The sequence below is a fragment of the Cupressus sempervirens genome, chromosome 7, assembly GCF_028749045.1.
Source record: "Cupressus sempervirens isolate cs-2001-9-10 chromosome 7, ASM2874904v1, whole genome shotgun sequence".
NCBI lineage: Eukaryota > Viridiplantae > Streptophyta > Pinopsida > Cupressales > Cupressaceae > Cupressus > Cupressus sempervirens.
In genome coordinates this window covers 710,702,668-710,711,318 of record NC_143124.1, presented here as the reverse complement: position 1 = coordinate 710,711,318, position 8,651 = coordinate 710,702,668, and positions in this window count along the sequence as shown.

Below are 8,651 nucleotides of genomic sequence, written 5' to 3'. Positions count from 1 at the left end.
TCTCTATGTCAATTATGGCTTTGGGAGGTTTTCCTTCTACACTATTGAACTTTTCTTTTGTGATTAGGTCTACTACTACTACTTTTGTGTGTGCAATGACTATAGTATTGTCTATGTAGACTTAGACTTTGTGGGGTATCATTAATCCTATGTTGGGCATTGTTGAGGGCCCTACTCCAAGGGCTTTGTTTGATTTTGTCGTCTTTCTCAATTTTAATGGTGGTGCCAATGACTCCTCTCCCTTCTTGTTGGGTATTTCTCTCAAGCCCAGGTTTTTCCCTACTTTGGCCTCTGTTCTTAGTGCACCATCTACTAGTTTTCTAGTTTCTTTTGTTGGGGTTGGGGGGGTGTCGTTTCATACATGTTGGGACTTCTCATCTCAGTTCGAGTGGTTTTGGCCCTAAGAATATCAAGGGACACAAACTCGTGTGCTTGTGGTCCTTTCTTCAAGAATTATATTGTTGGGTAACTAATTACTGAAAACCCTTAATTTCTAATGATACTGATATGCCCTTGTGCAAATGGATTTTTCATTTATATAGTTTCATCCACTAATGATCACAAGTTGGATTTATGGGAAGCATTCCCTTTCTGCCAAACTCTAGGCTTCATCCTTTGACCTTCTTACTAAACCACTAAATGTGCATTAAGTGTGGGGTCACCTTCCTAACCACACACTACATTTGTACAATTATTTCATTCTTTGAGATCATTGGAAATTCCGTTGGTTATTTCATGAAGGTGGGTGAAGTTATTGCTACTTTAGGCCATTCTAGTTTCACCTTCGCTTTGGTTGAAATGGACATCTCTATTTTGCTTCCAAGGGATATCCAACTCATTATTATGGAGAGGCCATGAACTCCATTGTTGGATTACGAGAATCTTCCCTTATGTTGTTTCCACTGTTTCCCTCAAGTTATGGTTTTCAACTGTCTGAAGAGCTCTGATCTACACTTTTATTTTCAGGGACAGGAGATTGAGATTGCTTCTTCTTACACATCTCGGTGTTAAGTTTTTACGATAACGCTTCAGTATGAGATTGGTCATCCAGCCCAGAGTTAACAAGGAGATGTGCTCCCTTTCTATGCTAGAGAGACAATGCTTCAAACACCACTTTCAGGACATGATGTCCAAGTTGTCCCTTCTGGACTCCTTGGTTAGATCGACAGTGCTTTATGGTTTAGTGGTTTGGGGACCGTATCTTCTCGACTCAAATTGGGCCTCTATTGAGTGTGTTCAAACTCTACTTCTAAAACGCATTATTAGATGACATAGATTCATTCCCCATGACATTATTTTGGCAGAATTCAGAGCTCATTCTTTTAGACTAAGTGTCATTTTTTTATCTAGTTTGGTTTTTTCACCATCCTCGTGGCTTTGCGGACTCAACAGCTAGTCGTCACCGATGTTCTTACTTGCCCCATTGCTCCTTTGTTGTTGTTGTTGCCTCGGACCCCTCCCCTAAAGGTCGATGTTGGTACACTCAGGCCACCTCTTTGTTGAGCTCTATAGGGATTAATATTGACCACCTCCCTCCCAGTTTTCATTGGATGCTCCTGCTCATCTCCTCCCATCATAGGAGTTGAATGGACATGTTAGGACAGATATTTATGGACAATACATCACCACGACCTAGAGTGACCCAGTTAGGGGGTTATGTCCTAAGATGGCCTTTTATGCTGAGCACTTCTTGGTTATCATTGATGGGGTTATTATATGGCCCAACTACTTATCATGGCGTTAGTGTCATGCCTTACACATCTCCCTTGGATCTTTCAAAGTCAGCTCCCACCGATTACGAATCCAGACTCATCATCATATGAGCAGAGAGGATCGGATCTGTCGATTATGCTCCTTGTCTGAGGCTGAGACAGAGACCCATTTCATCTTCCGCTGCCTGTCATATTATGAGATCAAATGGAGGTTCTATTGCCTATTTAGAGAGTGTAGTTCCCTCACAACTTTCTTCATGTATACAAATCAGAGATGCCTGGAGCTCTATCTCATGGAGGTGATGCAGTTCTAGGACTCCACTTTGCAGCGCTTGACCCCCTAGAAGGTCTTGGATCAGCCCCTCATCACCGCATTCTTCTTCTCCCCCTTTTCGATGAAGCAAACGTCCAATACCAGCAGTTCCCCATGGCTAGTCACTCTAGATCAGTGAGACCTCGCACCAGGTTTAGTACTACTACTACTCTTACTCCTTAGCGACACCACTTTGACAAGTCACAGCGACAGACCAGAGGTCCTTCATGCCCAGATTCATCTCGTTCAGTTTTGGAGTTCTTTCAGCGGAGGAAGGGTCCCTAGTTCTTGCCTCCTTGTTGGCCCCTTTGTTATTTAATTTATTTTGATCTCACTTGCTCTTTCCCAAACACTATTCGGTGTCTTGTAGTCTGTTGCTTCCTTGCTTGTATGCTTTCAGTCCCTTAGACCCTTTGTGGTCTTTTGTTAGACATTAATAGATTTATCTTATCTTATCTACTATACTTGGTTACTGACTGTGTTCTCTTATGTCGCCAGGATGTTTCTTCTTGGTAGAAAAATCCTATTACTAACCATTTGACAATGTATGTTTCAAATTCTCTTTATAATTCTTCCTTTAAGGACTCTCATTCTTCTAGTGATGAGGAGAGCCCTGCTAGAAAAATGGGCATTGCCCACATGTTGACTGAGCTGTTGATCGAAAATCAAGATTTTGCTTCTCTTTTTGTTATTTATCCTACTATAATCGTGGATCTTGCTCTTGTCACTTCAAGTGTAACCCCTTCTAGCTTTTAAGTCCACTCAGATGTTATTGCTTCTACTTTCCTTTTTATGGAAAATTATGTTGTGTTTTCCCAGTCTCTTCTGCACTTTGGTCATTGTATTGTCAAGTGTCCCAATGAATTTTCCTTCATCAGGAACCTAAGGATGCAATTGCTTGGATGATTGTCCAATAACGTAGGAAAAAAAAATTAAACTCGCACTCATCTTCTCTTGTTGGATGAGTTTTCGTTTCTTTCAAAGGGCTTTAAGTCTTGTCAGTTCGTATTGTGTACTTCTAATTAGCACTTGTGTTGTCTATCCATTGTTGATGGCATGTTTTAAACCTTGTTTTTGTAATAAACAACCCCCTTGTTAGGTTGCTTTTATTATCAAAAAATAATTTACAAACTTTTATTGTTCCTCTTGTCGAATGTTGTTGCTACTACTAACGACTCTTCCCACTAGAATAGGTTTTCAAACACACCCTAATTGGGGTTTCCTATGCCTTTGACAAGGGTTGGGGCCTAGCCTTGTTAGGGGACTAGACTATTTTATGCATATGTTGGGGGAACTATTTGTGTTGGTCTTCTACTATTTTAGGGTGTTTTGCATGCATCATACTTAAGGGTTTTTCTCGCTTGGATATTAATAAAGAGTCTTTTGTTTCTTTTGGCCAGGATGTTACAAGGATTCTAGTTCCTAGTGGCATCCAACAGCTCCTTATTGCAACTAATCTTCTTGTTGAGAAGTGTTCTACTACCTCCCATATTGGGGGCTACTACTTCTTCTCTTGGCCCTAAGTGTTCTAGCTCTAGAGTTGTTGGAAGAAGCTAGGCTAGTGTTGTGAAATCTATCGCTAACATCCCTTCATGGGTGAAATCTCAACCTATTGTGTGTGTCAAGGCCTTCCCTTAGGTGAGTTGTGGCCCAAATGTGGTTGACAATGTAGATTTCTACCAACATCATGAGTTGGACTACATATTCATGAGCCTATGGCCCTCTCTTCTAGATTTTCAGTTTTGGATGATTTTTTCTGGAAACCCTTGGTTTACGGTAACATTGAGCTCTACCCTTGTACAAACGGGTTTTTAATTGGTTTATTTTCTTCTTCTAAAGATCATGACATGGTTTTGGATAACACTTTGATTTGAGGGAATCACTCCCTTTCTACTAAACCTTCGACAATATTCTTCAACCCTCCTACTAAACAACTTAACATGTACTCAATGTTGATTCACCTTCCAAATCGCCCACTCCATTTGTGAAAGATGTCTTGCATTGAGGCCATTAAAAAATCTCTTGGTTGTTACCTGAAGATGGATGATGCAACAATTACATAGGGTTACTCTACTTTTATCAGTGGTCTAGTTGATGTCAATATCTCCATACTTCTTTCCAAGGATGTGGTTCTCATGGTCGATAAGAGGTCATGGGGACTCAAGCACTTGATTATGAGGGCCTTGCTTTCCATTGTCGGTGCTACTTATTTATGCGGCTTATGGCTACTGATTGCAATCTTTTGCATCAAAAAAGTGACACTACTTGGTAGAAGGATGTAAGTAAAGAAAATGTGGCAATCCATGCTTGTGAGGACTCACTAGTTGTTGATGAAATTGAAACCCCTACAAAAAATTTGAATGTTGCTCCTATTGATGATTAGGGTCAAGCTTCTACTACTTATCTCAATCTAGGTCCAACCACTACTTTGGATGTAGCCCCTACTACTGTAGGTATAGTTCCGAAGGGAACTATTGACCATTCATCTTCTACTATTGTTGCACTTGCTTTATACCATGGTTCTATTAACACTACTTGTCTTATTTAGCACTCTAGCCACTATAATGATAATCATCATAGTGAAGTTTCCTCTCTTGGGGAGCCTAAAGATAGAATTGTCTAGATTATTGTCTGACGACATAGGAAGAATTGTTCTTCAAATTCTTGGTTGTTATCTCTTGCAACGTGAGTTTGGCCTTTCCTTTGAAGGGATCCTAGCCTTTGTGTTATGTATTCTGTCATTTTAGTTAACATCTATTGAGTTTTCTAAGTGTTGTTGATGGTCGATATTCATTTTCAAGCCTTATTTGTGTAAGGTTCAACCCCCTTGTTAGGTTGCTTAATTTTTTAAAAAATAATTTTAAAATGAAGATTATTTGGTTAAAATGATAATTTTATTTTGCAATCATTCATGGTTGGGGACTGAACCTTGAACATATTATTCTCTCACACACCATTAAGGTGATGCCACATGGTGGAAGGACACAAATGATGATCATTTTATTGTTTTGGCCTCTAATTCTTCCTCAGCTGACTCTTCATAGGGTTATGAGGACTCCCCATAAGGTGGTGCTCATGTCATCTTAAGTAGACTTAATTGTTGTTAGTAGGATCGCCTTTGCCTGCATGGATCCTCCTCTATCAATTGTTCCTAATCTGTTGTAGCTTTTGATAGATGATGCATAACATTGCCAACACTCCAACCTTGGTCTTTTCCTACAAAGAAGCTTCCACCACCTCCACTTGATGGGGGGTCCTTCAAAAAGTATCACTTGGATTGTAGTCAAGAAGGAAAATAAAAGTCACTTTGCAAATCCTCATACTCCTCAACATGACTCGAGTGAGTTGTTTTGCCACCTTTGAAGTGGGGGGTTGGTTCTGTTGCTTGCGTGTTGTTAATGCTATGTTTTACACCTTGTTGTAACTAGTTAGTTTGATATGTTTTTGCACTTTACAAATAGCATAAGGGACACCACCCTTATTTTTTTGGTTTATTTTTCTTTTGGTGCACCAATTGCGCCTCTATATGCAACATTAATGTTCTAGACCATGTAACATCATTAACCATTTGGTACACAAGATTATTGGCATCTACAATTCTAGATCTTGTAACATCATTACCAATAATTTGTATCTAATTAATGTAAAACAATATTGACATGGATAATTCTACTATCAATGATTCGACTAAACTGCTCATGTCAAAACAAATACTATGACTACTTGGTCAAAGTAGATAAATTAGGTAAAATTAAGGTATCAAGGTACTCTATCCTTCTCATCAACAAGAGCATCCAAACTATACTAAGAAAATTTCTCAATCAACCTAATTTCCTAATTACTAGTTGTATGATAAGACCCTATTTCACATAAGTCACAATTTTGTCCCTTGTTACCACAGAAATAGTATTTTGGAAGTACACTATAACCAATGTTAGGAAATTTTATGTAAATAGAGAAGATTGCTCTTGTACCACCCAAATGAATATAATAGTAAATAATTTGTCATATGGCATCATCTATATTTGAAATTGCATAGCTCTATAATTTCACACAATGATAGAATTGAATTCATGGATTGTTCATACTTGTTCCAATTCTTAAAAAGCCTCAAGAAACTTCTCTCCAATGAATTTATTTGAAGTCTTATGTTGACCAAATATGGTCAAGACTATACAAGTGGTGGTGTGGTGATAATGAGGTTGCTATAATATACACTTGGATGTATATGTTCCCTACCAAAATGTGATCATCACCATGGATCATGATGGACACTAGGCGAACGATCTTTTTATTTCACCTCGAGTGTGTATAAAATTAATAGTGAATTTTACATTTTTTTTACCTTTTTTTACACTCCTACAAATGGAATGATACACAAATCTATTGCAAGTTTAGCTACAACCGTACACTAGATAGTTCTCTCCTTATAAATTTAATATTTGATTCCGACATTTTGTCAATTACCTTTCTTGACCTTGTTGAATAATGCAAAGCCACATCCTCAAAATAAAGCAAATAAGAAACACGCATTTATTAAGAACTACAACACACAATAATACATTCATAATACTATAATGTACTAACCAAAAGTTCAAAGAATGACATGATAACCATTATGCACCCATTCAATTCCATCTCTAAAAAGTGGGGTTTCAAGGGCCACAAAAGAAAACTTGACTATTTGATATGGATCATACACTAAGAATAAACTTAAGCTTGTTCTAGTTTGTTATTGAAATATAAAAGATGTGATGAAATTTCAAGAGGTATAATAATGTTTGCACAATATGCAAGTTATTAGTTGAATCACATTAGTTATAGCTCAAATATTTTTTCAATTGTGACCATAATACATTATTTTGTCTTGGCCAATGACGTATGTAGGGATTTTTTGGGGTGCACCCTATTTCCACCTTACCCCTAATTGTCCTGCAATAGTTTATTGGCAACAATCTTTTTTGATATTGCTTGAGTGCTTAAAGCTAGAGATTGGAAATGGTTGCTCACTCGACATGCTTTTGTGTTGGGACAAAATATCAATCATGTGAAAATCAAAACTTATTTCCTCAACCTCATTGACAAACTCTAGAAAACAATTAGAAATATTTTTGGATGTCAATGTGCATATCTCATTGATCCATATCTTGGTTGCGACTCACAGTAGAAGCGGTCACCAACTCTCTCTTTTTTAACACAATTCTTGAAAAAACACAATGCAAGTTGGCTAGGTGGAATTAGGACAAACTTCTCAATAATGTTTGTAAATTGTAACTTTTAAACCATTTTCAAGGGATCCATGTTCACTTTTTTTCTTTCTATCTTTTGAATCCTTCATTTTTTGGCTAAATTTTTTGAGAATCTAAAGAAATTTCCTTTGGCTACTTATGGAGGAAAAGAAGAGGATGGTATTGGTCAAATGGTACCAAAGCCAATGGGGGAGTGGGCAATGAGAATCAAAAAAAAAATATCATTTTAACAAATCCCTTCTTCCAAGGTTGGATGGAGCATTACCAAGCACAAAACCACTTGTGTGATGCCATGTTTGCAAAAGACCTCAATAAGGAAGGTTTTTACCAATTCCTTAATATACAAACTCAACACGTGCAAGAAATGGAAGAGCATGCTTGATTGCAAAATAGTGTTTCACCAACAAGTCTTGAAATGGCAACTTGGAGGTAACCAAATGATTTGTTTCTAGGACACTACACCCTTCTCATCTCAACCAACCTATTAAAGATTCATGTGAGGTTGCTAAACATTTCTTTAGTGTTAAAGTAATTGACTACATTGATCAATCTAGATCCTAGAAAAATATTTTGCTTGTTGCCAAAACCTTTACCAACTAATGAATCTAGCATTGGAATCAAAGGAGACTCAAGGAGTAGAGAATTTCAATGTTCCTAAAACATGATAGCTTTCTCTAAAAATGAATGCCAACAGTGAATTCATGGGAAGTTTTCCTATTTTCTACTTATCTACAAACGTAATTAAAGGAAGTTGTGGAAAATAATCTAGAGCTCTCAACTTATCCCAAAAATTAGCTTGTTCTAGTGGAAGGTTGAGAACAACAAAATCCTTACACAACAATATAACTAAGCATAGAATTTAGTTGACAAATCAATGTGTTCTCTACAAATAGAACAAGGAGTCCATTGACAATATGCACATACATTGCACATTATGTGTGGCTCATGGCAAAAGTTATGCAATTGTTTCCAACTAGGATGGAACCTTTTCAAATCCCCTTAATAGAAAACCTTGGTGGGAAACTCCTTTGCATCTAAGTTGGTTGGTTTTGAAAAGAGAAATAATATAATCTTCTATGGATTTGAATGTATACCCAATGTTTTATGTATTGTCCACAAAATATTGTTAGGAAACTTGGTTGTCACAAGATGGCCTTGCCCTCCATCCCTCCCTCTCCTCTTGATCACCAAATTGCAACGAACCATAGCCTCCCAAATTCTAAAGGGAGATTTGACTTCTCTAAAAAACTAAAAGGGCAAAGCACAAAATCAATCCATACGATTTGGTTGGTCTAGGCTCAACTTTGATGGTGTCAATAAACACTCTCAAGTGATGACTGCCATTGGAGGGTTAATAAGAACACAGACCAAGAATTT